Source organism: Giraffa tippelskirchi, chromosome 9 (genome assembly GCF_054371585.1).
Source record: "Giraffa tippelskirchi isolate mGirTip1 chromosome 9, T2T-mGirTip1v1.2.pri, whole genome shotgun sequence".
NCBI classification, from domain to species: Eukaryota; Metazoa; Chordata; class Mammalia; order Artiodactyla; family Giraffidae; genus Giraffa; species Giraffa tippelskirchi.
This window is the reverse complement of record NC_137283.1, coordinates 109,340,263-109,366,447: the sequence shown is the minus strand read 5'-3', so window position 1 is coordinate 109,366,447 and position 26,185 is coordinate 109,340,263. Positions and strand designations below refer to the sequence as shown.

General features: G+C 42.9%; 1 protein-coding gene and 1 non-coding gene across 5 annotated transcripts in view; one reads left to right on the top strand and one right to left on the bottom strand.

The window, feature by feature from the left end:
- Positions 1-26,185, top strand: part of SOBP (sine oculis binding protein homolog) — a 166,290-nt gene that overhangs the window by 100,957 nt on the left and 39,148 nt on the right. The gene's annotated exons all lie outside the window — the stretch shown is intronic.
- Positions 19,897-19,968, bottom strand: TRNAG-CCC (transfer RNA glycine (anticodon CCC)). Its single transcript has one exon. It is a non-coding gene; the product is annotated as a tRNA-Gly (tRNA).

Sequence of the window (26,185 nt, the reverse complement as noted above, 5' to 3'; positions counted from 1 at the left end):
AGTACATATTAGCTGCTATGGTCATGCTCCTTCTTTATTTCATGATTATTATTGTTACACAATGAGCTGTGGCCCAAGAGGGCACCAACAAAGTTCTGGAGTCCAAAGGAGGAAGAGATTATTTCCACATGTTGTAATTAGAGACTTAACCAAGGATACTTTTGATATAGGCCTTCCAGGGTTGGATTCTTTTGTAGTTGGAGCTGGGGTATAAGGGTCATTCCCAGCAGAAGGAAATAACATGCGCAAAGGCAAGGAGGTGGGAAAGTTCAGATCAGGTAACTCACATCTCAGTTGGCAATTAAGTTGACTGAAGTGGAGGGACCTGAAGGATACAGAGTGAGCTGGCAGGCTGGTCCATTTGCAGAGGTCTAAATAACTGTCTTATATTTGGGTTAAAGGCTCAGTGGGTAAAGAATCCGCCTGCAATGCAGGAGACACAGGAGACAAGAGTTTGATCCCTGGGTCAGGATGATTCCTTGGAGAAGGAAATGACAACCCCCTCCAGTATTCTTGCCTGGAGAATTCCATGGACAGAGGAGCCTGGCAGGCTACAGTCCATAGGGTCGCAAAGAGTCGGACATGACTGACTGAATAAGCACACACAAATAACTGACACCATCCTATCAAGTCTAGACTTGAGTAGTTTTACTTTTAGAAATCCCTAGTACTTCTGTGGATTAAAAAATTGTTATAGAAAATTCCTAACATACAAAAGTAGAGAGTCATAAAATGAATGTCCATGTGCTAACAGTTATCAACTATTAATCTTGCTTCATCTACCCCTTTACCCTCTACCCATTCCACCCTTTTATTCTGCTGAAGTATTGTGTAACATATGCTTTTTTGTTTGGCTTAACATTTTTTTTTTTTTTGGTAAAGATTAGCGCACCACTTATCTGGCTAGAAAGAATCCATTGAGACTGATTAAATTGGGAATTGGAGCTTTGGGATTAGGAATACATAAAACAAATGACTCTTGGTTATTCAGTGAGCTCTTCCCTCCCTGCTCAGCACAACTCTGTGAGGCTTGGATGGTCAGATGGCGTTTTAAAAACCCTTAAGGTGAAAGACGTGCCACAATGCTAGTGATGACTTTATTTTCTTTACTGTTGGACCCCTGGTTTTATTGTTTTATTTATCTTTCTTTTTAAAAATTGATGTATAGTTGATTTACAATATTGTATTAGTTTCTGCTGTACAGCAAAGTGATTCAGTTATGTATATATACATTCTTTTTTATATTATTTTCCATTATGGTTTATCATAGGATATTGAATGTAATTCCCTTTACTACACAGTAGAACCTTGTTGTTTATCCATTCAATATAGAATAGTTTGCACACACCCCTGGTTTTAAATGTATTTATTTAAAAATAAGATCTCTTTAAGCTTAGATGGACAAGAAAATACGACAAAATTTATGATCAAGATTTAAAATTAAATGTAAGAAATACATTTCTACAAGCAAAAAACTTAAGATCTCTTTGCAACCCAGACCATCTCACCAGTACATGTTGACTTAAAGCAGTGAGAGGGAATTCTGGATTGCTGTCAGATATTAGCTATTGCTAGGACTTTCTAGCTAGATCATGGAATCTCAATGAGAACCCCCCAAAGAATGATAAAAATAGCCACATTTCACTTGAAACTTGGTAGGCTTTTCAAAATAGATATAATTGGCCAAAGACCTCCCTTAATGCTGCTAGTCTAGCAGAAAGCCAGGTACATGCCCTGGCTCAACTTGAATGGGCACACTGTTTCTTTGATGTTACAGCTGAGCAGCCCAGGCATTGAGAATTAAAATTCGTGGTGACACACTTGGACTCCCATTACATCAAATAAAATATCATATGACGTGTGTGTATGAGGTATGCTGTGTACCAGTTTCCTGAAATAGTCATTGTAAAAACCCCAAAGGTGTAAAATGACCCAGAAATCCCCAGGGATTGGTCGCTGTCTAGAGAGAGTTGGCCTATCCAACCATTGTTTTTTTTTTTTTTCCTTCCCTCACCACCCCTGCTCCTGACCCCTGTAGTCTAGAGCTGTCTGGTGTTCTCCAAAGGGTTCTCTGAACTAATGTTTTTAGAAAAATAAATCATTTTAGAGAGGAGAGGGCCAATCTTAGACTAAGCAAGGAGCAGTTCTGCTAGCTGCTAAGTCGCTGCAGTCGTGTCCGACTCTGTGCGACCCCATAGACGGCAGCCCACCAGGCTCCGCTGTCCCTGGGAGTCTCCAGGCAAGAACACTGGAGTGGGTTGCCATTTCCTTCTCCAATGCATGAAAGTTCTGCTAGAGGTGGCCCCAATACACTCTCCATCTAGACCATCCAGACTTTAACACAGGCAGAAGAGTGGATTCTGCCTGAGCTGTCCTATTTCCCCTCACATTCCTGTTTCCATCTGTGCTGTTGTTTCACCCTCTTTCCAGCTGGCTCTGCTGCTTCTCTCTTTCTCTTTTTAGCCCTTTGGCTCCCATGACTGCCATGGTCTTGTGATTCAGAGCCTTTTCTTCTCCTGTACAAAGACCCTCTCCCACAAAGACTGTCTCACTTACCACCCATGCAAATCCTACTTTAACTGTCTCTTTTTAGTTTCTTTCTTTGGGAGAGAAGCTGCAGGAAGGCTGGAGTTCCCCTACTTCTGCTCTGGCATAGGCACTTTTCTTGGGATGAGATTAAGCTCCCTTTTCCAAGGCATGGAGATCTTTGCCTTTACCGGTCTGGGGCCATTGCACAAAAAAGATCAGAGGCACATGGTTTGGTGTTCATGTTGACTTACATGAACAGTACATCGTGGTGGTTCTTGAGAGAGACATGGAGGACCATGTGTTTTCCAGGTAAGAGTGGGTGTCCCAGCCCTGCTCTGCAGACATACCAGCTGTGCAAGCTGGTCAAGTTTCCCTGAGCCTCAGTGCTTTTATCAGTACAATGAAGATAAATACAGTACCTTCCTCATCGGGTTGTTTTCAGGAATAAGTGAGATCATGTATATGAAGCACTTACTATGCACGACATATACTGAGTAAAAGTTCAATAAGCCTTAGTCTTATTATTAACAGAAAGGACCTAGAAAGTAGCATTAATTTAAGCAAAATCTTAAGGCAGATGCTGGAAGCACCTGCTTTTCTTCTCTACTAGAGTCTCTTCCCAGTTGGGTTGGTAGAAGCCCATAAAATATTTAAAATTAAATATTTTAATTTAAGACAAAACTTCAGAGAAACCCTTGAACATCCACTCACTTGCCTATTTATGCCAAGAACACTACAGATCCCTTTTGGCTGCACAGCAAATGTTGCTGATTTGTGAGGTACTGTAACGTTAGGGTAATTTTTCAAAGAAGGATTTAAAACCTCCCCAAAATAGTATGGTGTTAGGTTGAAGACCTTGGACTCTTGAACTGGACTATTTGGTTCAAATTCAAGAAGCTCCTTCACTCCCCCCACTGGCTATGTGACCTTGGGCAAGTCACTGAACATATCTCTCTGTCCATGTCCTTGTCTGTGAAATAAGGAGAACAATCATATCTGTCTGGTAGGGTTGGTGTGAGGTCTGAATGAATGAATACCCCTAAGATGCTTAGAACAGTATTTGGCAAACACTTGGCATTCCATTGAGGTTGTTGTAACTAAGATTATTTCTTTCAAGGTTGTCTACTTACTAGCACATCATAGAATACCACTGGTTGAATTTTCTAGCAATTGATTATCTGAAAGTCTCGAGTATGAATATTTGCAAGCAAAAGCCATGAAATTTCCTTGTGAACAATGAAAGGAACAAGGTATATCATGCAGGTAATTCTTAGAGCTAAGCTTTAAAAAAACTATCAAAGAAGATTCTGTGGGATCTAAGACCCCTTCATCTTGCCCTCCCATTTAATAGTACAATTGTTAATCTTAGAACTAGGTAACTATTAAGCAAATAAATGCAAAGGAAAGGAAGATAAAATTTACACATGGAAGTATCTGCAATAGCAAATGAATGTGCCTCTTATAAGCTTGTTAAGGGAAGGCGACAAGAAACCATCCTTTGTGGGGTGCCTCCAGTGTGCCATTGTGTTTGGTCTTTACAGATCCTTTTTGAGACCCTGTATGCTCCATACCTTTGCTAGTAGATATTGTTATTATCAGGGCTTCCCAGATGGTACCAGTGGTAAATAACCCGCCTGCCAATCAGTGCAGGAGATGTAAGGGAGACACAGGTTTGATCCCTGTGTCAGGAAGATCCGCTGGAGAAGGGCACAGCAACCTACTCCAGGATTCTTGCCTGAAGAATCCCATGGGCAGAGGAGTCTGGAGGGACACAGTCCATAGGGTTTCAAAGAGTCGGACATGAATGAATCCACTTAGCACAGCATGGCACACACATTGTTATTATCATTTCACGGAGTGGGGAATTATGATTTGGAGATGTTACGTTCCTTGCTCTGGGAGATGGGAGGAGATATAGTGAGAGATTGCAGAGCCTGATTTGATTCACATCTCTGTGACTTGTGCTCAGGCCAAAATACTGCCAACTTCTCAAGGTAGGGACCAGGTCTGATATACTCTTCCATCCCTGGGTGAGAGAAGGGATCCAGGCTATGTTTGTGGGATGACAGAATTAAGCAGTCAATCCAGAATCACTCTTTCTGGCTTCTTTATGGTAACAATTCTTTGGTAGAATTCTGAAGCCAGAAGGAACATCTGTGGGAATGTTAGGAAGGGGAGTTTATTCAGAAAGGCATGTCAGTGTTTGAGAATTTCCAATGAATACTAAATTGCAGGGAAAGGAACCAAAGTATATATTTTTAAATTTGGTAGTCTATAGAAAATAAAATTTTCAGTGTGTAATAAGCATTTGAGTGGGTTTTTTAAAAAATCTGACAGCAATAGATGGTATTTGATAAATGATAGATCTTCTTTTGAAGATTTTTATTCTTTTTACGATCAGTAAAGCCATTTCCAAAAAAATTGGCCTCTTTTGATTTGGTGGAGTTGTATTCTTTGGGAACCTGGTAAACCAGATTTAAACTGATCTATTGCCTTCAAGACCTCTGACCATCAAGTAGCATACTGGAGATAAATGTCAGTGACATTTTCCTTCATTGTTTTAATTGCTAGGACTGAACAATTACCTAAAATACCAACGAGAATTCACCTCTCATGGCTTGATAAAGACTCTAGATCATATATCAAACAAAACCAGAAAACCAGACAGTATATCAATTATCAATATAAAGGTGCCCAAGAAACCAGCTGGAAATAATATTAATCATATTTAGTCATATGCTTGGTTTGTGGCTAGAATAAGATAATGAAAGTCTCTTGGGAGAAAAAGGAAAAGGAATAAAAAAATATTTGGACTTGAGAAGAATGACATACATGAGTAATAAAGGAGGCAAAAAATTGGAGATGGGGATGTGGAGGTGATGGGGGACTGGTGAGAGGGAATTTTAAAAGAGAAGAAGAAAGAAAGAAGACCATGGTTAAGCTGCAAATAAGGTCTCTAATGTATTTTCCCACTGTATTTGGCTTGAAATGCGTTTTGTGACTGTGTTTTTTTGCACACTTTCTGCTCTTCTGGTTTGAGGCATTGGACTTTCCTGGAGAGCTCTCTTCCTAGCTTCTCCTCACTGGCCACATTCAACCAGATGTTGAGATGCCCTCTTTTAATTCCAGACAAGGCTCCCCTGGCTCAGAACTCTGTGAGGCAAGACCTTTGTCTTTACTCACTGTACCCTTGACAACCATGCTTTCCCACCCCATATTTTATGATGCACCCCTCCAACATGTGTACATCTCAGAAATGGGATTTCGTGTTATAATTGATGACCTGTCATTTTTAAAAAATTGGCAATATTTTTCCCTGGAGGTATAAAAGGATAGCATCTTAACAATCAGTGGTGATATAGATTCAATGAACTGTGGAAGTAAGTACTCAAAAATAATTTGTTGGATGAATACATGAAATAATATATCCTCCTGGTTCTAGTTCAGATAAAAACAAAATGCTTAAGATTGGGTCTGGATTGTTCATGGGCCACGGACAAAGTGGAGTGGAGGGTGGGCCTGTGGTTGTCTTGGCTGAGAATTTGACTGCTGTATACTTGCCCTTCAGTGGAGCTGATAGATGGCTTTGTTCATAATTTCAAGTGAAATATTGAGCCAGTTTAGACATACTCTCAGTAAGTCAGGTTTAAAATAATAAGCCTTAAATATCGAGAAAATTGCTTAATGTTCTACGTTGGACTGTATATCCATCAGTATTTCTCTTAAATATCTGTGAAAATACATTGGTGGAGAAGCAATGGTTTCTCTCTCTCTCACACTTTCTCAATAGAACAAGCTGTAGATTTCATTAGGATAAAGTATGGGTTTTTTAAATAAATTGGGAATTTTTTTTTACCCATCCTCATCACCAACACCATCATCTCTTAGAGAGGTTCCCAATCTAGAGAAGAGACAAGTACACATAGATAGATACATTCCCTACACTTTGAATTCTGTAATCCACCTTCAGGATATCAACCAAATTATACCCTAAATTTAACTGTGTGAAATACTCTGCTGTTTTATAGTGTTCAGATCTCAATATAGTTTAGTTTCCTTTGAATGGAAAATTTGAATCTGATTCTGATATTGCAGCAGAGTCTGTTATACTCTTCTTGGTGTGAACACGGAAGGGGAAAAAACCACATAAACATTTTTAAATGTCAGAGCCTGAGATAGGAAGGGAGGCAATATTTAAATATTGAGCATATGCTATGATAAGACCTTCACGTGGAGAGTATCCTGATTATTAACATATATGAAACACTTTGGGGTCTCCATTATGTAGCCATTTCACGCAGTGATGTTTTTAATTTTTAAATTGTCTGATAACTGTGTTAGGACAAAAATAGTATAAACACTAGTTTTGGCTTAGAGAAATATTTATATACTTGCCAGATAGCTTGAATTTTGACAATATGTGACATCATTGTATATATACACATACAAAATACAATATATGGAGGCAAACATATATCCCATGCAGAAATGTCGATACGTACATAAAAGGAAATGAAAATAGACTGGAGCATTACAGAAGTGCTTATGAGCCTATGGCATTTAACACATCTCAATCATTTATGCAGTATTTGATGTAAATATAGAAACATAATTTGATGTTTATATATGAACACATAAAAATAAGTAACATGGAAAAATAAAGTTGTACTGAAATTTTCATTTTTCCTTAGCACTTTTATTTTTAAACAATGTTCTGACTGTCATCAAATCATCCAAGTTAAAAATTGAGCGGCATCAGTGGAGACAGCTGGTCTTGATAATTCAGACCCCAAAGTCCTTTTCTCAAGGGATATAGTCTCTGGTGTGTTTGGTCTGGATAGTTTCTTATATCTCTAATTTCTTCTCTATTGCTTCTTGCATGAAGCAATATATATATAATTCAATGCAATATCTATAAATATTTAAAACCTTTTCTAAAAACCTGAATATTTAGTGTCATAGACACATCTCAGAAAGTGGAATTAATATGAGTAAGTGGTTATGGGTGTGTATATGACCTAGATTTTGAAGATATTTGACTTCCAATCAAGATGCATTTATTGAGTACCTACTCTCTCCTGATTGCTGTGCTTAAAAGATGGTATAAAATGTGGATCCTTCTCATTAGGCATTTATATGCAAACTGTGCTGGTGTGAACAATGAACTTCCAGTGTAGATTAAAGTGCCAGATGGGGTTGTATGGTGATTACAGAATAGAAATACATACTAAAGTATTATGTGTACAAAAAGGAAGTAAAAGTTCTTTTAATGGGGAAGAGATGGTGAGCTAGAGTCATCAGGAATAGATCCTCAGGGGAGATGGGGTCTGGGATGGTTCCTGTAGGGTAGATGGGGAAAGAAAGTGTATCACAGAGAAAGAGAAGGCTGTGTTGGTACAATGATGGGAGTGAGGTGAGCATGGAGTACAGGGGGCCCATTGAGACACTGCCTGGCATCATTGTGTGAGTGGTGAGAATAGTTAACTCAGTAGGTTATGGTCAGATAATAAAAACAGTGAGAGCAAGGCAGCTAATTTTACACTTGGTGTTTTAGGCTATGGGGATCTGTATTAGGAACCTGAGCAATGAAGCACAGTTACGAAAGCAGTGCTTTCACCCCTTGGAGAATGGGAGCGATGAGGCTTGTAGAAGGCAGATAGCACAGTCTAGGTACACCGTGATGAGGACAAATGCTTCTCACAGCTGGAAAGGCAAGAAAGAGACTGCAGATGACTGTCCAAAAATATTGGTCATCAAGTTCTTATGACCATGTTAATATAAATAACTGGCAAAGATTTCATCTCCAGCCAATTTTCTTATAAATTTAGATTTTGGATAAGAGTCATAATTGAGTAAGTAGCTAGTTGTGTGCAATGGGAAAAAGTGAGAGCAAAGTAGAAGCAAGAAACTGAGCTGTGATCCAGAATGATTCAGGGATCAGTGTGATTTCACTGTAAAAACACAAACTGGGGAAAAAAGGCTCTTAAATTCGAATTAAAGAGGGATAGAGTCTCCCTTCACAAGAATGTTAAGAACCCCTTCTCTCAGAGAATCACACAGAGGCAGTGCAGATTATGTGCCCTGGAGTTACACCAACCTGGCTGGGTGGTGACCAGCTTTGTGGCCTTGGAAGGTCGGTTTCTGCAGCTGTAAAACAGAAATAATAGCTGTACACACCATTTAGAGTGGCTGTAACAGCTAAATGAAATAATACGTATCAAGTATTTGGTATATAATAAGCCTCAGTAAAAGGTTACTAGTAAAGGGAATAAGCACCCCCCCCTTTTTTGTATTTAACTTTCAGGAGAGAGAAAGAAATGCCAATAAATAACACTCACGGGAATACTTAGATTCCTTGCTTTTTAAAAATAAAGAGAAAAATCTTACGACATATACTTTTTGGTTGTGTGAATTTAGCTTACTTCTTTTACACCTTGCACATGTACAGGACTCTAGAAGGAGAACTGCTATTTTTCTAGTAATGACCCTAAAGATTTTCAAGATCTTCATACAGAAAAAACATCTTATTGAATTTACTGGCTTTACTAAGATAGAGTATTAGACTAATATTAAATGGTTTGGGGGTAAAAAAGTCTTACACCAAGAGGGTTTGCTAGTTAAACCCCCAAATCAAATTTCTTATAATCCCACATTCCCTGATTTTCCTAATTAACTGACTATTTAAATTCTACTTTTCTTTTGGATGTAAACACCATCACCCACTTCTTTGGCCATCTTCTTTGTTCATATGCTGATAAATTTCAGGATATATCAGTTAGGCACTTATTTATTTGATAAATCAGTTTTTCTTTGGTCTGATTTAACAGTTTGGAATGCACTGGGGACTTGTTGCAGTTGTAAAAGAAGAAAAAATCCAAAATAATGTGAGCAAAATGTCATTAAGAGAACATGGTAAAGCTGGAGAGCATCTCTCTTGGTTAGAATTCCTCTTTGAAATTGCTGGGCTGCCTCTACCCTACACAGATTATCAAGATCATGTTCAAGATTAAAATGAACTGTGGGACAATAAATTGCCTGTTATAGCAGAAAAACATACAAACAGAAAATGAGACCTAATATCTTTCCACATGCCCTGATTATTTTTTTCTTTCTGAGCCTAATACACCTATTTAGTCTAATTTAGCTTTAGCATTAGTTATGGTTTCTAAAATTACAATGTGTGTGAAGATTGGAATTTTTCTTCCAACAGGAATGAGAGTATATGTAATATGCTTTCTCTCCTCCCTCAGGGAATGGTAGAATTCCATATCTCCCTACTCTCTGTGTCTGGTTAGTCTGCTGTGGGAATGCCTCTCACCACACCTACTATGGGAACCATACATCCCAGAACCAACAGCCCCATAGCCTTGCATCTAGACGGGCTCTTATGTCATCAGTGTATTAGCCCCAGCAACAATGAAAGTACAATATGTCTTTTTAGATTGTGAAACTAACCATATAAGGTTAATTTTAGATTTGGAAGTACAACTTTAAAATACGTGGTTGAATCTTTTGGTTTTTTTTTTTTTTAATGACTACAATACAAAGGTTTACATTTTAAGTTTTCTATTGCAAGAAAGGAATGACTAGACTGGTAAGGATGCTGATGGTTAGAGCAAGAGACCTGGAAATAGACAAAGATTCTGGAGTCAGTTCTCCTTCACTCGCTGCTGTCATCGTCACCATCTCTTTGGCTTTTCCTGGCCATGCGTTAACATCTCTTAACTGTTTCCATAAATTAAAGAACTTTATGCCAGTGCAACACACAGTCAAGCTTTCCTCAAAGCCCACGTCATCAATTTCTTCCATCATTCAGTCAGCACAATTTTGGGAGGATCCCCTGGAAAAGGAAATGGCGGCCCACCCAGTATTCTTGCCTGGAGAATCCCATGGACAGAGGAGCCTCGTGGGCTACAGTCCATGGGGTCGCAAAGAGTCGAACGTGACTGCGCGACTAACACAACACAGCACAACACACGCGATGTGCAGGGCCTGAGATCATCTTGGATGGGTGTGAAATGAGCTCCATTTTCAAAGAATCCCCCGTGGTTTTTTATAAATTCGTTGTATACTTACTTTATAGTATAGATAGATGATAGATATAGACAAACGTAAGTATTTATAAAATCATCTTACTATAGGCTTTGAATAGGTGCTCAAGAAATACCGACTGTATGAATGAATGAACAAACCATCCCCGTGTGGCTCCCTGTTGGCACTTTTCCACAGCCAGCTCAGACTGCAAGGTCTCTCCTGTGTCTAGGGAGTTGTCAGGAATGTCTGGAATGCCGCAGCCTTGGCTGAGTGGACCTCCTCTCTGACACATTTCTGAGTTGTCCAGTTTCTTGGGCAGAATGACTAATGGGAGAAGATGTAGGAGCCACCTTTGGGATCTGAGAACTCTCTGGGGCTCCCTCTCTAAACTATGGTATACCTCATCCTCCCCACCATCCCAATCGTTGTCCATGTGTGTTTCCCAAATAAGAGAATGGAGCCTGAAAAGAATTTTCTCCAAATTGCATTCAACGCCCCCATATTCATGTATATGTCTGAATTTAGCTACTAGAGAAGGTATCAGATGTAGTTCTCAAGGCATTAGATTTAAAAATATGTAATTTTTCATTCTTTTTGAACTATTTAAACTGAGATTTTTAAATGAAAGAATTGCTTTGAAAACATGACGACCTTCCTAGGTTTAAATGAGACACTAGCTCTAGCTTGTCTAGGATAATAAGCAAAGCAATCTCCCAGAGACCCTCATAATCCTCCTTCCAGCTCCCTCTCTCTCTCTCAGGTGATGTTCATACAAAATGTCAGTGAGTCCAAGATGTAGTTTTTTTCTGGAACCCTCATTCTGCTCAATTGGCCCCATAGAATGATCATACTTCTTTTTGAAATAGAACTGTGCAAAGTCTTGAATTTTATTACAGAATTTAATACCAATAATTACTTAAAATTTAATGAATTTCACTACTGACTTAATTGCTTTTGAGTAGTTCCACTTAACTTATTAAAGAGAAGCAAGGACATATTCATTTAACGAGCAGCAGAAGTCTTGGCCTCACATCTGCCTACATTCTCTTTTCAATTAATCAATTATAGTCTGATGGTGTGTAATTACACATTAAGAAAGTTATTGGATATCACAGCATGTCTGTCCCGGGGGGCTCATGAATACACGAATATAACACACCTGTAATGACCTGCACTGAGTTCTGCAAATTACACTCATCTCTCTCTCTCTCTTCCTCTCTCTCCGCTAAATTAAGATGAGACCAATTACCATTAACTTTTTGAGTCACATCTAGTCAATGTGTTATGGAGAAAGTGAAAAAGACTGAAAGAAAAGTAAAAATGGAAGGAAAAGACTTTCTCTCTGAGTGTGAGTAATCTGCCTTTTGAAATGAAGCTTGCCAAGACCTGGTCCTGAGAGCCATCGCAGCGGTGGTTGGTGGTCGTCTGTCAGAACTGTGTCTACTGAATTGTACTAAATACTTGCAAAAATCAGGCCGACATTATTTGAACTCAAATAGTGTCTTGCTTCCCAGCTTCCTTCAACCTCCTGATGAGAGAAATAGGAAAACCTTTTGAAATCACATTCAGGCAAATTTGCTTGGCTTGTTTCAAATCAAACCAAAGTCTGGAACTGATCCCCAGGCAGGAGCGCTAAGCCTCCGCATAGCAACTAAGCCATGTTAAAAAAAAAAAAAAAAAAAGCAAAGAAAGAAAGAAAAAAGAACCCACTAAAAATGCAGCACAAACAAAGAGCAAATTTTACTACGTTCATGGCCTAAAGGCTCTGGTTATGTGAAGGGGTCTATTCCAGTATGTCCTTCTCATTTATGCTAAATCAGTAAAACCCAACAAGAACCTCTTAATCCAAATTATATAGTCAGAGACATTCTAAATGCCTAAACCAACCAAGTGATTTTAAGCAAATGCCCTGTTAAAATAAGCTTTTGATGTCTGCACAACTCCAACTCAAGAAGCAATCTGTTGACATTTTCGGCAAATGCTATCTTCGTCTGAGACAGAGGCAACTGTGGCTCCTTCGGAGTATTTTTCAGAGTAAAGTAGTTCTTCTCTTTCCCTCTCTCCTCCTCTATTAAAACCCCTGCTTCTGTCATCCCCTCATTGAGGTACTGACATGGTCAATTCTGTTGTGATGAATGGCTGTCCATCAGGATAGTAAGAAGGATACATTGATCCTCAGCTAGCAGATACTCATGCACATGCAAACGAATGTGGTGAGCCTCCTTGCTAGAGAAGGATTTGCTTTATTGATGTTTTTAACTCTGCAACCAATTTGGGGCATTTTGTGTGCTGTTTCCCCTGCTTACAGCCACTGGCCGTGCATGCCCCACCATCACTTGGGCAAAGCCTGCCTCTCAGTGCAACTCCTAGGGATGCCCAAGACCCCCACTGGCCCAGGACAGAGGATGTGTGTCAGTGGCAGAGGCACCCCGTGTACTTTCAGGGTGTGCCCTTTCCTGGCACTCCTGGCCTGTCGGGACAAATGTCTCTGCCGAAGGGGCTGTCTTCCTGTGTGGGCTCCATTTGTGGCATCTCATGGGCCTCCATGGGGTTGAGTTGTAAATAGTGGCCACCACATAAAACATGCCATCTGTACCCCTGTGGGTAGTAGGATGGAACACAAAAAAAGATTTATTCCAGGAATATGAACTGATGTTTACAGACATGCCAGGACTGGCTTTGAAAACACAGTGGAAAACTGTCTCAAAAGCAGTTTAAGTACCATGTAATAGAAGCCTGAAAAAAGTGCTATAGGAGCATGAAGGAAGCCTCTATGCCCAGGGAGATGCGCCAAGCTGGTTTGTCCACACCAGTCCCCTTCTCCCAGAGACGGGAGGTACCGTAAGGGAAGGCAGGGACAGGAGGCAGGGGTGCCTGTGGCTCTCATGCTTTGGGGGCCAAGAGTTCCCCCAAACCCCAATCCCTGTAATAATTCCATAAAGACTGGAAAGTAAGGAGATAAGTTTAGATTGAGCAAACTGGATTGCTAAGTTTGGATTGAGCAAATTGGATTGCCCTGAGAAATTTTCATTATTTGCTGGTCTGGGGTTCAGGGCTGTATTGGGGGGGCATCCTTTGTTGGTGGCATCATACCTATAGGCAGACACAGGAACCTTGGCTCTCGGGGTGACAACTGCACACCCCAGGATTTGCACAGCCTTCCCAATTTCACCTTTATCACCTGTTTTCATAAACCAGTGGTCCTCCTCAAATGAGTTCAGGTGCCCAGCATTTAGAATTAACGTCACTCTTGGGAACACTATGAATTATTGGCCTATTTAATCCCCATTGTGTGAAGTAGGAGTAATTTTTGCCATCTGTAATCCACTTATGAGATAAAGTCATAAACAGTTCAACAAATACATTATTAAGCTAACTCAGCAGGACCGACAGTTTCCTGTGTCCCACTCATATTCCTTTGCTGCCTGCCCGTTGACTTTGTCATCCTTGAAAGTTTACTAGACACAGAAGGCTCGGTCTGTGAGATAAGAAAGTCCTTTTCTACTGAATCTGGGTAATTTCTATTCAGGCATGCTGTTGGTTACTGCCTTGTGAATTGATTTCCCTGCTCAGCCTGTTCTGGAGACCTGGCCATTCCGTGTCTGAAGAGACTGGGGTCTCACCTGAAGGGAGTGGCGGCTCGTATTTCCCACATCTCTAGCCCTACCCAGTTACCACCTTATTTCCCCTTCCCATCCCCTTCCCTTCAGAAACGGAGAAGAGTGAAGTCTGGGGACAGGCAGGCTCTTCTCGGCCCTCACCACGGTGTGGATGTCTGTGAGGGCGCCCCCTAGTGATATGCGGTATAATAACGCCCTCCAAGTTGGCCTCGAAGTTGGATCCTGTGTCTGGACCCAGGCCTGCAAATTGTGCCAGTACTTTAGGACCTGTGAGTTTGATATCTCAGCCCGACTGTGGTGTGTGTGTGTGTGTGTGTGTGTGTGTGTGTGTGTGTGTGTGTGTGTGTGTGTGTGTGTGTGTGTGTGTGTGTGTGTGTGTGTGTGTGTGTGTGTGTGTCCTCATGTGGGCGTGCATGTGCATGCAGTTTTTACGGAAGGTTTGAGTCAGCGAGGGCTTTTATATCACAGGACTGTGAAAACCTTAAATATGACATTCCAGTTCATAAAAGTTTTCCAGCCACCTGCCCCCAGGAATTTCTCCCTGGCTACATTTCCCCCCAGGTTCCGGTCACCTGTCAGCCTGCTCAGAGTCACCTTCCCTTCCTCCCCTCTCTCTCTCACCTTTCTGCCTGTCCACACCTCAGGCTCACATTCCCCTCAACTTTTTATGCTGAGTGGACTAGCTGTCACCCAGCATCCTTTGTGTGTCCCATATTCTCTGGTCCATTTCCCTTTCGTTCTCACATCTTGTGTACTGTAACATCTTTTGTGAAGTTTCACTGGGAATAAAGCAGGTCAAAGGAAGCTGAGGCTTGTGCTTTGAAGACCAGGCAGCTGCCATTTCACAGACCCACGGGGGCCCAGCAGGGCTGAAGTGGGGGGACCCCTGCAGTGGTGGAGCTCTGGGGTCACTGCCTCTTGCTCAGTTAGCTGCCCTTCTCCTACTAGAGATTCTCCAGCCAGAGCTACGTCTTGAAGGCTTCTAATGAAGGCTGAGGAAGATGTATAGGGGAAAAACATAAATTTGCAAAATCAGTGCATTAACATTTCTCCTCAGTGGTCTGGGAGAAGACAAAAGTGATTTGATTGCAGTAGCAGCTCCAGCTGGTCCAGCTTACAGGCAAACATTGTGTCCTGGGAAGCTGAATTTGAGAACCACCACCCCCAGTCTCTGAGAACATCCCAGGAAGTGTGAAGCTTCAGCCTCCTGCTGAGGCTCCCACACCGCCTCTGGCTCCAGGAAGCAATCCCAAATGTTTCCTTAGCCCATAGGCCCTGGTGTGAGGTTCAGAAAGTATGCTTTCCTTGATGGTGGGCTCACCCTCCCACCCCAAGTTGACTATCAAAATGTCCACCCACCAGCAGCCTGGATTCCATTTGGGCCCCTGGCAGGATTGCAGAATCTCAGGCTCCACCCAGTCATCCTGAATCAGAACCTGTATTTTAACAAGATCCTGGGGGAATCATGTGTACCGTAAAGTTTTTTGAGAAGCTCTGGGTTAGGATTTTTATCCTATAAATTTGGGTCTGCTTCAGTGGGCCCCTTATCCTCACAGGACATGTGCCCACAGCTTATTCAAAAATTCAGACTCCACACTCCTTCCCCTGCATTCACAGCCATTGAAGAACTTACAACAGATAGAATTTTGTCCCCTCAGCTGAGAGAGTATCTTGCTGGGAATCTTTAGAAGGAGCAGGTTGGGGGACTGGTAGGTGGGAGGAGGGACAGACGCAGCCTCGAATGACGAATGACCGCAGCTCCACGGGAAATTCAGCCCACTGCTTCAGTGCTTTTGCATATCTGAAGTCTGAGTCTTAGAGCTCCAATTTAGGAAGAGCAGGTGAGGACTCTGATGGGAGACTGAATTCCAAACTGAATTCTGGCACCTGGAATTTGGGCTTCATTGTTTAATCTCTGGAGGGAAAAGGAAGGGTTCGTGTGTGGCTTCTCATCCTAGGGGAGATGGCTCAGCAGGGTGGGATGGGATGTGGGTCGCAGGCTGGGTGGGGTGGAGGGTGGGGGGGGCAGGGTCAGCACCAGGATTTACCCCCTTGTTTTCTGCCTGGAGGACCAGGAGAGGCTGGGCTTGGCTGGCCTCCCTCTGCCAGACAGAGCAACATGTGCAGTGGGAAAGACAGCCGGGGCAGTCCCAGTCCTTGCCACGTGACTTCAAAGTAGCTGCCCACAGTGGCTCTGAACTTGGGGCTTAGCACCATCCCCATTCCTCCCTGCCCTCCCCACTCTCTGCCTGGAACAGGTGAGGGAGCTTAGCACACGACAGACTGGGAGGCCTTGGGTTTCTCATTGTCTGGGGACAGAGGCTGTTGTCCACACCAAGAAAGGGAACTGGGAAGAAGGTGTGTGTGACAAGAGATTAGGACCAGTGAGCATTTGACCTTAAGTCCAGTCCCGGGGATGTGCTCTGGGTGATGTTATTCATACGGCTACTGTACATTTTCCAGGGCACTTGGTTTCCAATGTTCTGCCTGTTGTCACTATAAATCATCAAGATGACTTGGGGCCTCAGCTATACATCCCAGTCTGCCTTACACACCATGGCAGATCAAATACAGGTCAGATCATGTTTCCTGAATTTTTTTTTTCAGGCAATTGGTGACAATTTATTGCACAATAAGAAGTAGACAGTTAAAGGATCATGTCTATGGCCACCTGGAATTTCTGGGACAGGCCTGATGTAAAATATTCTGGCCTGTTATCTTGAAACTCCCAAGGAACACTGGTGCACCTCCAGCTAGGCCTTCTTGTTCTACTGCTGATGTCAAATACAGGCATTGTTGCAGAAAACAATTAAGTTAATGAATATAGTTTTTTTTTCATTGAAGAGTTTTTCTTCTAATTTTCCTTAAGCATTTAGTACTTGGTAAGTGCTGTAGCAAGCATATGCTAGCACTTGACAAACTGAAGATGTGAGAGAAACACCTTAGTACTGAAGAGCTCAGGAAGAGCTGCTCCTGTGTGGTTCAGGAGCCTTTTGTGTACAGGTGAGCAGTGCATGGCTTGAGGTTGGCTTTTGTTGATGATGCACACGTACTACAGTCAGTACAGTCACATTTTCTGGATATAACATTGTTTTCAGTTCAACTGATAGAGTTAACCGTATCAGCATTTTATGCTATCCTCTGACCAATATGAGAGACTCTTTGTCAGTCAGCATCCTTACAGCAACTGGAGCTTTGGACCTCTTTACAGGGCCAGCTGGAGAGAGGTGGATTGGTTTGTAGCCGTGAATATGCTGTGATTTGAGGGACTACTCAAGGGGAAGGTATGGCCACCCACTCACCTGAAATTCTACCGTCAGAGGTTATTTTCCTTGGGTTTTGAGGCTATCCAAGGTTAAAGCCTTGGTTTGACATGTTGGGTTTATTTGTCAGGGATCAAGGCCCTGAAAGAAGGATAGATAACCAAGGGGAAGACAGACTGATGAAGAAGGTGGGACAAACATCTTATACCTCACACGTCATAGTTCTTTTGGGAACGGGCTTGTCTCTTCTTCAGCCGCCCAGGGGAACAGAGTGCTGTCAGTGACTTGGTTGGAATTGTGCTGTGGCTTCCCTCCACCTCAGTTGTGTCTAAATGGTGATTCCTGCACTGAGGCATGATAAATGGGAAAATGAGAAGGCTGTTTAGGTGCTAATTTATATGGAGGTGTAAAGTCCCAGTCTTTTTTGGGGAAGGATGATCTTTTCTTTCAGAGCTTATGTCTTTCAGTTGTGTGGCATTAAAATGTCTTTTTTCTTTTCTTTTAAAAAATGAGATTACAGTGATAATAAATAGTGGTGGCTCAGCGGTAAAGAATCTGCCTGCATTGCAGGAGATTCAGGAGACGTGGGTTTGATCCCTGGGTCAGGAAGATCCCCTGGAGGAGGAAATGGCAACCCACTGTAGTATTCTTGCCTGGAGAATCCCATGGACAGAGGAGCCTCATGGGCTAGAGTCCGTGGGGTTGCAAAGGGACACAAGTGAGCACACACCCACAAAATTCTTTAGGCAAAATTAATTTAAGGGACTGACATAAGGTGGCAAACTTAAAAGCTGTTTTTGAGTTTTTACTGGGTATGGAATCCAAAATCAGGGAAATACTTAGTGCCCAGTGACTTCGCTATGACATGGTCATCTTTTTTAAAATGAAAGCTTTATGTTTGCAGGTGTTCTCCATCAGATACTGTATGCAAAGTCTTTAGGAGATGAGTTAAGAAACAGACACTGCCCTCAAGAAGCTGAGTCTATGACAGACATGATAAAAACTCAAGTAACATCAGATTTATAGTGACCTGAGCTTTGAGCAAGGAAAAGTGCCAAAGAGGGGTCCCAAGGCAGGACAGATCACATCAGATCCGGGGAAGGGAGTCAAGTGAGTCTATTATTTGGTGTACAAAAGCTCCTTAAGAAACAAGGGGCATTCATCACTTTTGATCTGTTCTTTACACTCCTAAGTGTAAAGAAAACCTAAGGAGTATCATCCTTGCCCCACAGCTATTCACACCCTAATCTGCTGCTTTCAGTGTTTCATAAAAAGTGAGGCTACACTGTGCCTTGGAGAAGGCAATGGCAACCCACTCCAGTACTCTTGCCTGGAAAATCCCATGGACGGAGGAGCCTGGTAGGCTACAGTCCATGGGGTCGCTAAGAGTCGGACACGACTGAAGCGACTTAGCAGCAGCAGCAACACTGTGCCTTAGACCTATGATCTCAAGTCAAAAAACCTGTGGGTTTCTTATTACATGCCCAATCAGTTAAAAAAAAATTAGATGCCCTAATATTTTCTTCCATCCCTTCACTGGATTGTTCTTGCACCCTCTAGGGTACCCCTCTCTGCCTCAGAGGTCGACACGCTAGAGAGGAGCACATAGGCTGCTGAAGGAGACTGGGTTTTGTAGGAATAGCTCCTCTAAACAAGCAAAGCCCCAGGATGTATACTGGTAGGCTACATGTCCTATTTCTGAGCAAATCTCAAGAATACATTGATGTTTGTGTATGATAGAAATTACAGAACAACCGTGGGGCACAATGCTGAGATCTTGGTTGTAATTCAGCTTGTAATGCAGAATTTGTGTGTAATGCATAGGTAGTTGACACATTGCCCAGGTCCTCTCTGCTGGATCCCGAGGAGTTTTCAGGCTGGGGTGGTAGATAGTGTTAGCAGCCCTGGTCAGCGGAGTGACCTTGCCCACTGGCTCCGTTAGGCATTAGGAATCCCATGTAGAAGGAGGAGGACAGAGTTTCTGGGAGGACTAGTGGGGAAACCCTGCACCCCCCAGATCACCACTGTCCCTGGGGAGGACTAAACTGTGAGGAAAACACTAAGTTAGGGCTGGGCAGTGGGGTCATGATCTTAGATGCTGCCCCCAGGCTTTCTCAGGGCTCCATCCTCTGGTGCTCTTTGACCCCTTCCTGATCTTGGGATCCAGTTCTAGGAGGATTCCCCCACCTTAAACACTCATCTCCAATTTCCATAAGCAAAGTTGGGTCCCATAGAGGGATCAATTCATAGGAATTCATTTAAAGAGCCTGCTTTTTTTTATGATTTAAAAAAGTATTTATTTGGCTGTATCGGGTCTTAGTTGCAGCACACGAGATCTTTGATCTTTGTTGCGGCATAGGTAATCTTTTTTAGTTGTGGCATGCAAGATCTTCAGTTGTGACATGTGGAATCTATTAGTTCTAATCGAATAGTTCTAATAGATCTAATAGTTCCCTGACCAGGAATTGAACCCGGGCCCGCTGCATTGGGAGTGCAGAGTCTTAGCACTGAACCACCAGGGAAGTCCCAAAGAGCCTTCTTCTTAGTCATATCTCCTTTCGCAGTTGGAGATGGGAGGGGAATGAGATGGGTGTTCCCCTCCAGTGGCGCTCACTGGGTCCAGAGCTGCCTGGGGTGCCCCTGAGCAAGGAACTGGGCCAGGACTGCGGAGCTGGCCCATCTTTCTTTCTCAGGGAGAAGGAGCCATAATTGCTCTCCCGACTGTCTCCTGTCTAGAATCCTCGCCAGGGTGTATCAGAGGTGACTGGCCCACAGAGGCAGCAGGGAGTGAGGAAGGCTGGTCTGGGAAGAAGGCATCCGGCACATCTGAGCAGCCAAAGGATCCATGAGTGAACCTGTGGCCTTTGCTCAGGAGGCCGGGCCTGATGCCACGGGGTTGCCATGAAGCCCTGAGGGAGGCCCCACCTGCTGCAGGCCAGCTGAGTCAGAACCCCTGAGAGTGGGGACCGAGCAAAGCTTCCCCAGTAATTCTAAGGTGTAGTGAAACACTAGGGGCATCTGAAGGCGCTTAAGTCGTGTTCCAAGCAATATCTTCTGGCTGGTCCTGAAAATACCTGAGACAACATTTCTCTCTCCCTCCCTCTCTCCCTGGCTACCTCCTTTCCTTCCCTCCCCCTTTCCTTCCTCCCTCTCTTCTCTCTCTCTCTCTCTCACACACACACCCCTTGGACAGGAAAAAAGGAGAGAGAAGGAATAATAAAGGCTATTGAACACTTGTCTTGAGAAAAATTGAACATTTGCTCAAAATGCATCATTACCATAGTTACCATTTGCTGGGTGTGAATATAATACCTGAAAAACAAAATTCTTCCAGCACGCGGGAGGGAGCCGGCCGTCTGCCTGGCTGGAGCAGGTGTGGCTGCTGATCGGTCCCCAGACACAGGAGTCTTCTGCCTCCCAACCTGCCCAGCCTGTCCTGTCAGGCTCCATCTTTTCCTTCCTAAGGTCAAATGATCTACCCCTGGTTACTGCTTGGTTCCCTCTTCCCTGAAGACTTCAGAGGCGAGGGCCTGTGATAATAACTGAGAACCCACGTGAGGCCTTTGTGGGACTGTCTGAGCCTGGGGTGTTTATTATCCTTCTGAATGGCGTTCTCCCTCCGGGAGGGGGCCCTGGTGGAGCCAAAGAACAGTAATCTTCGGAAAAGAAAGACAAGGGCCAGCACCAGCAACAGAAACTTCCTGCAGATGTGGAATTTGAAGGAATCCAGAGAAAGCGAGCCTATTTTTAGCAGGAGTGAGAGTGCAAAGCGTGATCGTCTCCACAGGCTGCTGTCACTAACATTTGTCTATAAGCAACATTTTCATATTTAAACATGACAGCCCTGTGAATTGAAAAGAACCAACACTTTATCTGCTTGCTAAGTAAAAGCTATTGCCTTGCCTCAGCCTGGTGGAAGGACCTGCTCCACGCGGTCCGCCCTGCTGGGCATTGGGTTCACCTGTGTTGCCATGGATATTCACATCAGCCACTGATGGCAGGCTACTCAACAGCAGTGATGAGGGGTGCTGTTTCTTCCGGGTGAGAAAGCTACGTCGTGTTACCTCTGTAGGGAAAAACGCCCAGTGCACTTTGCTCAATTAAGCATGCATGTGTGGAAATACAACTCTCAAATGAGCAGGAATAAAAATATATTAAATTTGTAGAAGTTAAGTAATACCATTGGGAACACCAGTGAACTTGAGGTGAACCCAAAAATGTCAAAAAAGAGAATCTCAGAAACATGAGCTCTGCGGCAGTTTAGTGGACCCTAAATGAGACACATGCATTACATCCTTTGTGCTTCGTGTGAATATCTTGCCCAGGTCAGTATCAGGAAGCCTGGCACACAAATTCTTTTGAAACTTAGGCAACAAGGACTTTAATAAGTCCCATTGGAAAATAGTTCACCGTTAACGTGGTAAGTTTAAAGCAGGGAGGGAGACAGTCTGAGAATGAGGCCCCTGAAGATGGCTTTCTCCATGACCCCACTGCCCATTCGGACTTGTTCCTGTCTCTGCTGATGTTGGTGTTAGTTACAGGCATTCCTGCTGCAACGGCAGCTCAAAACTTAAGTAAGAAGAGAAAGAGGGAGAAAATCACAGGGCAGCTCTGAGAGCCTCAAGTCGGCCTGCATGAAGCTGCTTTTATTATCCCCAACCTGGGTTGACATTGGGCTTCCCTGATGGCTCAGTGGTAAAGAATCTGCCTCCCAATGCTGGAGATGCGGGTTTGACCCCTGGGTTGGGAAGATCCCCTGGAGGAGGAGATGGCAACCCACTATAGTATTCTTGCCTGGAGAATTCCATGGACAGAGGAGCCTGGTGGGTTACAGTCCATGGGGTTACAAAGAGTCGAACACAACTGAGTGACTAAACAGCAGCATTGGGTTGACATTGCTATACATGCAGAGAACTTTGACCTTTTCTAGATGATGAGCAAAGCAAAGTAGGGGAAGTTGAAGGGTTTGCTCAGCCTCATTGTGGGCTTGGGGCAGTGATTTCAAAATGTGCTCCCCAGGCCAGCTGCACCACTATCACCTGGAAGCTGGTTAGAAATGCAGATTTTTAGACCCCCTCCCAGACCAGAATCACAAACTCTGGGGTTGTAGCCCTGGAATGTGTGGGGTTACAATTTTTTAATATTGTAGAATATAATGTAACATAACGTTTGCCATTTTAACCATGTAATTCAGTGGCGTTCTCAATGTTGTACAACTGTCACCACTATATATTTCCAAAACTTTTTCATTACCCCAAACAGAAACTCTTTAATCATTAGGCAATAACTCCCTTCTTCCCTCTTCCCCCAGCCCCTGAGAACCTCTAATCTACTTTCTGTCTGTATGAGTTGCCTAAAATATAGATATTTCATACAAGTGGAATTATATAATATGTGGCCTTTTGTGTCTGGCTTCTTTCACTTAACCATGTTTTCAAGGTTCATCCATGGTGTACCATGTATTAGCACTTTGTTCGTCTTTATGGTTGAATAATATTTCATCGTATGCATGTGCCATGTTTTGTTTATTCATTCATCTGTTGATGGAAACTTGGATTGTTTCCATCCCTTGGTTCCTGTGAAAAATTCTTCAATGAACACTGGCCTATCGATATCTGGAATCTGTGTTTTAACAAAACCACCAGGTGATTCTGGTGTGTATCTAAGTTGGAGAAGCTCTGGCTCAGAGCCCTAGAGCTGTCTTTATGCAGAAACTGGGAACACTCAGTGCAGTGTGCCCTAGTGCAGCTTTATCCATTCCAGCCAGGGGTCAGATCTGTGGCCACTTACATTTCATTTCTCCACACAGAGATCAATATTTTGAATTTCTTAAGGGTCTTTCTAAGACTGATCCCAGAATAAAAATACCCATCCAGATTAGGGATTCTCTTTGACTTAACTTCAAGGATGATGCCTCACAATATTTCAGAGGGATGGCAGAAAAACGTGTATTAAAAATGCCTGTCCATCCATTTGTTGTTGACTGGAATTTCACTCACATGTTTTATGTTACTCTTGATGACCTCGGTATTAACTATAATGATGACACAGTCTGCTATCTTTTTTCTGAGAACTGTAGAGGTGGTAAGTAGAAAGAAAAGAAAGTGAGAAGGAAAAGTGTATTTGCTATAAGTTCACAGATACTTGGGTAATGTTCAATGACTATTGTCTGTAAAAAAATTTTATTTATTTATTTTTGACTGCACTAGGTCTTCATTGCTGGGCACAGGCTTCCTTTAGTTGCAGTATGTGGGGGCTTCTCATTGCAGTGGCTTCTCTCGTTGCAGAGCACAGACTGTAGGTGCACAGGCTTCAGTAGATGTGGCAAACAGGCCTAGTTGTCTAGTGGCATGTGGGATCTTCCCAGACCAGGGGTTGATCCCGTGTCCTCTGCATTGGTAGGCAGATTCTTAATCACTGGCCCACCAAGGAAGCCCTCAATGACTATTGTCTTAATTTGCAGACTCCGATACCTTATTCTCAACTAATTATTCTTTCTTATTCTTATTCTTATCATATTCAGAGAGGTTAAATAATGTGTTTGTGTTTGCACAGCTAGAAAATGACAAAGCCAGCAATTAGAATCTAGGTCTCAGTCTAAAGTTGCTGAATAAATCAATTTATACTGGCTGTGGGAGGTTTAAAATATTATCCCTTTGGGGATATTTGGGTTTTTACTCCTGGAATTTGTAACATTTTAACCTAAAGAAATAAGTCTTTAAAGGTAGAATGTCATATCTGAGGAAGAGGAAAGGAAGACCTTTCCAACAACCACAAAACCACACCATGAAGACTCCTGCAAGCTAAGTGCTAGCAGTCCCTGGAGGGCAGGCTCAGGAGAGTGTTTTGTCACATATTGAGAATGGAATGGAGGTGAGATGGAGGCAGCCTAGATTGGGCCAGTCTGGAAGTCATGATGCCTTAAGAACAATGAAAGTGACTGAGGATGCTCCTGTTAGACAAAAAAGCCGAAGAAACACATATAACCCCATTGCCAGGTAGATTCAGGGCAGCTGTGTGGAAGAGGATGTAGCCATGCTGAGTGGCTCTACGGTAGAGGGCCAGGCCTATGGGTAGGGGTTGCAGGAGGACAGATCTCTTCTCATTATCAGAAAGAGTTTCCTAACAAAAGTAGGGTGGACACCCTTGTGAAGTAGTGAGTTCCCCATTGGCAGAAGCATCACAGTTGAGTCAGATGAACAGCCAAGCATATAGTGGCAGGGCTGCCTGCACTGACTGGAAGGTGAGATGTAAATGACTCCCTGGTGCCTGCTCATCTCCAAGGCATTATGACTTTGGACTTCTGAAAATTGCTGAATTGTTATATGTGGAATGCAAAACCAATGTCAAAAGGGAGTTTGGAAATAATCTATCATTTTCACTGTTTAACTTGTATCCTTCCTTAAAAAAAATCTCTCAGCATCACTGATGGAAATTTTTGAAATATTTAGAGGTAATTATTCTGCAGGGATTTTGTCTCCTGTTTATAAATTCAGTGGGCGCATCAATTTGAGTACCCTCCGATAACTGTTTACTGCTCTGACTTGTTGGAATTTCCCTTTTTAGACTAGTAATTGGAACACTCACAATGGAGCCGCTCCATGGGCAAGGGTCTTGGGAACTAACAAAGCAGGGAAGACCCAGCTGGAGTCTGAGGCAAACACAGGGACTGTTTGTGTTACCATTCTTCCTATTGCATTTGGCTCACATTAGTTAGGTCTGAGGACTGGGTGGTTGGCACGACCATGGTCTTCAGACATCTAAAGGATATAAACACCGAGGAAGGAAGGAATTTAGCTCGAGACAAGGGGTTTCATTAGGGTAAGAGTGAGGGAATGAAATTAAGCAAAGAAAAATTTAGACTGAATATTAGTGGGCTACTTCCAAGCAATAGACTAGTAAAGCTTTTAGATATTTTCTAGGGAATATGATCCTGTGTTTTCCAAGTCACTTGAAAATCAGAGGGACAAAGGCTGAGATAATCTTGAGGAAACCACAGTCTCTGGGGATCAGGCAAACAGAGAATGCTTAGCTTTTTCTGCTTCCTAGTCTGTCTCATAAATGTAAAAAGCTCACTGGACAATTTCCTACTGAATGACTTCTGTCCACCTATAGCAAGTACTTGCTGTTCTTAAATCCAGGAATTATTCAAATGTTGGTGTGTTCCCAAGGGTAAAATCTGAATGTGAGAATCAGTGGAGCGTTCTAGAGAATCTAGGGTGGAGCAGGCACCTGACTGCTCCACCTGCTTGTTAGTCGTGTCTCTGAAGGGCAGGAAGAGGAGGCGAAAGTCATGTGTTCCTGTATTGGTGGAAAGGACCTTGAAACTCTGGGTCAAAAGGAGATGCCTGCTGCAGGGAGATTTGAACACAGTGGCTTGAGAAAGATGGAGGCCTCAGCCACTGCAGAAGCCCCCAAGAGCATTTCCCCTACACACTAGGAATCTACTTGTTCTTCCTGAAGTCTAGTACAGACAAGCCTTCCAGGATGCACTCAGCTCCTGGGGACCACCAGTCACTGTCTGGGACTCACAGCCTTCCCAGACTAGCCATCGTGGGCACCATGCATTGCCTGGAGGGTGTGGGACTGGGCTTCCTTCTGAGACTAATTAGAGATGTTTGCATTGAGGTATTTTGCATAAGCCATTCAATGGCACTGACAGGTAAAACAGAGAAAGATATGTTGACATTTGGTGGAGATCTTTATGTTTAACCTCTTGAGGTGTCAGTACCTCCAGCT